This window comes from Marmota marmota, unplaced genomic scaffold (genome assembly GCF_001458135.2).
Source record: "Marmota marmota marmota unplaced genomic scaffold, marMar, whole genome shotgun sequence".
NCBI classification, from domain to species: domain Eukaryota; kingdom Metazoa; phylum Chordata; class Mammalia; order Rodentia; family Sciuridae; genus Marmota; species Marmota marmota.
In genome coordinates, this window is record NW_026000205.1 from 3734878 (window position 1) to 3738978 (window position 4101).

A 4101-nucleotide genomic window follows, 5' to 3' on the forward strand; every position below is an offset into this window, starting at 1 on the left:
AAAAAAAAAAAAAAAAAATATATATATATATATATATTGAGGGCCTACCACATGCCAGGAATATGCTAGCTACAGGGATTTAGTGATAGATGATACAAAACTCAGGCTTTGTGGAGCTTACATTCTATTAATAGGAGGGAAATGGAGAATCATTAGACCAGGAAAACATATGGGGCAGTATGTCTGCAGAAATATAACACAAACTCCAGACATGATGTCATGATGTGTGTGTGTGTGTGTGTTGTGTGGTCCTGCGATGGAAACCACACACTCAGCATGCTTTCTACCATTGAGCCACACCCCAACCCTTTACATAGGTAATTCTTAATTTTCTGGTAGCCACATTCAAAAACCAAAGAGAAAGATGTGGAATTAATTTGATAAAGCATTTTATATAACCCAACTTTGGTACCCAGAATAACGTTCTAATTCCCAAGACCACAGCAGAGGGACTCAGCAGGTGTGACAAGGACCTAGGTGGGAGATAAGCCTGCATGCTCTTGAGGGGCTCCATGTCATCACAGGGGACTTGTCAGGGAGAGAGTAGACTGGGGACAGGAGAAAGACAGAGGCAGAGAGGCCGGGCGGGAAGCAGAGGAAGTAGAGGTTCAAATGGTTGGGGCGGTCTTAGGCCAAGAGTGTGGACAGCTTCTAGAAGCACATTACTTAATATTTGTTGGGGGTCTGGAGCTCTTTTGGACATGAAGTACAGAGTGAAGACAGAAATCCTTGCCATATATATATATATATCTGTCAAGTGCTCCACCACTGATCCACAGCCCCACTCTCAACCCTTATTTTATATTTTGTATATATATATAATATGTAAGCAATATGTGGTGATAAATATGATCAAAAGACATTTAAAAAGTAGTTGTCAGGCACGGAGGTGCAGGCTTGTAATCCCAGCAGTTTGGGAGGCTGAAGTAGGAGGATTTCAAGTTGGAGGCTAGCCTTAGTAACTTAGTGAGACTCTGTCTCAAAATAAATAAATAAATAGGACTCGGGGTGTAGCTCACTGGTAGGGAAAAAAGGTAAAGAAGAAATTTTAAATATAGGTTATAAGGCATATGGTGACATGATACGAGAGAGAAGGACCTTAATGGCAAGGTCAGGAAGGCCCAGCTGAGGAGGTGAAATAGGGGAGAAGGCCAGTAGAGAGGACAGAGAGAAGAGAGGGGACCGAGGCCGGGAAGGGAGTGGTTACTGGGGCCCTTTTTGCGTGGCCAGAGGGGTGGGTGTTTTTCTGGGAGACCCTGGAAGCCGCTAGGAGAGGCCGCGTCGAGAGTCAGGCCGGCCTCCCAGAGCCTTCCAAGGGATTTGTACAGAACATTCCACGCGGGGCCCTCTGGGACAGGCCTGGAGGCTTGGCAGCCCGACGCTCTGTCTCTGTCCCTGCTGCCTGCTAGGCCACTGTCCCAGCCTTGGCCTCCTGGAGGGACGCCTGGGCTCACTCTCCCTCAGCCCTGCTCCCCGCGACAGCCCAGCGGGTACTTATTATAAACACTTGAAAAAATGTTAATAGGTGACAGAAGGCACATGGTGGACTCCTGAGGCCCAGGAGGGGACGTGGAAAGCCTGCCTCCTCCCCTCTCCCCTCCTGCCTCCCCTCAGGGCTGCTGTGGGAGGCCCTGGACCTTGGGACCTCCCTTGGGCCTCTTTCATCCTGTCCTCAAAGGCCCATCTGGGGGGACGCCCGGCTCCAGCCGCCTCTGATGGGCTGCAGGCCCGAGGTGAAGGCTCTGAAGTGGCCAGATCAGAGGCCGGCAGAGCTGGCCAGGGGCTGGGTCCCCGTGGGGGAGGCTGAGAGGAGCCTCGGGTTCCCAGCACCAGGAAGCAGCAAGGCCAAGCTTCTGGTCTCCTCTGAGAGGCACACGCAGAGGGACGGTGCGGTCTTCCACAGGCTCTGCCTACTTGATTATTAGACTTAAGGGTTTATTTGTTTGTTTGTTTATGTATTCATGTATTTTTGGCTCCGGGGATTCATCCCAGGGCCTTGTGCACACTCGGCACGCACTCTGCCACTCAGCTACACTCTCAACCTGTTTTAAAAATTTTTGCAACAAGAGCTGGGGTTGTGGCTCAGCGGTAGAGCGCTCACCTGGCACGTGTGGGACCCTGGGTTCGATCCTCAGCACCATATAAAAATAAATAAGTGGAATAAAGGTGTTGTATCCAACTACAACTAAAATAAAAAAAAATCTTTTTGCAACAGGATGCCAGGTGCAGTGGCACAGACCTGTAATACCAGTGACTCAGTTGTACATTCTGTGTCGAAGGAACCACTGAGCTAGAGCCAGTGACTCGGGAGGCTGAGGCACGAGGACTGAAGTTCATAGCCAACCTGGGCAACTTAGTGAGACCCTATTTCAGAATAAGAAATAAAAAGGGCTGAGCGTGTAGCTTATTGGTAGAGTAGTCCTGGTAGTAGGTTCTCTCCCTAGTGCTAAGAAGAAATATTTTTTTGAGATAGGGTCTTGCTAAGTTGTTGAGGCTGTCTTTGAACTTGTGATCCTCCTGCTCAGCCTCTGGAGTTGATAGGAGTACAGGGCACCACCGTACCTGGCTCAACACCATGTTTCTAAGCACCTACTGTATGCCAGGCCCTGTTCGAGGCAGGGGGATATGGTAAAAGCCAACACAGATGCAAATCTCCTGCTCTGAAGGAGGTGACATCTTAGTGAGGGAGGGAGACAGTAGACAAATAAAATGACAAGTACATCTGATTACTCAGTAGGTCAGGTGGCCCAAACAGTATCAGGTCACTGCTATGGACAGATGCACAAGAGCAGAAGTTGGAATGTAGGGAGACAGGTTCCATTTTCTGTTTTTTACAGGGTGGTCAGAGAAGGCCTTGATCAGAAGGGACTGTGGGAGGCCACCATGTCATGTGACCAGCATTTTCCTCTCCTGATTGGTTTGAGGCACTATCAGTCACTTCCTGTGATCTGGCCACTTTCAAGTGCCTATAGATGGTAGCCCCAATCTTGACAGTAGTAAAAATGTAGCAAATGTGTCTTCCTGCATAGGCACGCCTTCCTGCAGTCCCAGGGGTCAAGCTATGCTCACCTGTTCCTTTGTGATATTACCCCTTTGCCCTGTGTGGGATAGAATGTTCCATGGAAACGCCCTTTGTGGGTCCCCTTCTCTTGCTCTGCCTTTGGGTGTGGCCTCCCTAGATGCCAGTCAATCTGCTGACAGTGGACATCAGGAAGCAGACTCAGACCCCTAAATCTGACCCCTTGCCTCATTTGAATGGCTTCTCTTCAATAAAAGGGGTCAGCACGTTCTCTCTCTCTCTCTCTCTCTCTCTCTGCAGACCCTTAAGGTCAGAGGAGCCATCACAGGACCCCAAAGAAAAAGGTATCTCTGTCTCTTGTGTGGTCATTTCCTGCAGCCCAGTTCCCTGGAGTGACCCTGAGTGTTTTAGTTGCGAGGAATGCAACAGATGACATTTGAGCAAAGTCCTGAAGAAGCAAGTCGTGGAGTTATGTGGTGAGGGTGGCAATAGCAGTGGGAGCAGCAAATGCAAAGGCCCTGAGGTAGGAGTGAGTCCGGTGTGTCCCAGGACTAGGAAGGACGCCAAGGTGGCTGGAGGGGACTGAGTGAGGAGGACTATAAGAGGCAATAGAGCTTTTAGGCTACCGTCCAGAATTTGGATTTTGGGGCTGGGGATATTGTACAGTCCTAGAGTGCTTGTTTAGCCTATGCGAGGCCCTGGGTTCTTTTCCCAGCACCCTGTCCACAAAAATTGGCTTCTACTTTTTCATCTGGAGAGCCAGCTGTGTCTTAGTGTGTTCTGGGGCCGGTTCTCAAGAGAAGATTGCTCAACTTTGGGGAATTGTGCAAGCCAGTTGTTAAACACAGCTAGTATTAAAAACTAGATTGTCAATTGTTCAGCCAGGTACAGTGATGTTCCCAGCCAGCCTCACAGCTTAGCAAGACCGTGTCAAAATTAAAAAATAAATAAATAAAAGAAAGAAAGAAAGAATGGGGATGGCTCAGCAGTAAAGTGCCCTTGGGTTCAATCCCCAGTACCAGAAAAAAGTGGCAGGGAAGGGAAGGGATCATATATAGATACCAAACTTACAGGTAAAAAAA

The 4101-nt window shown here is 48.8% G+C and overlaps 1 protein-coding gene across 1 annotated transcript in view; it reads left to right on the forward strand.

Annotated features, from left to right (window-relative positions):
• Slc1a5 (solute carrier family 1 member 5) overlaps positions 1 to 4101 on the forward strand; it is a 41719-nt gene that overhangs the window by 382 nt on the left and 37236 nt on the right. The gene's annotated exons all lie outside the window — the stretch shown is intronic.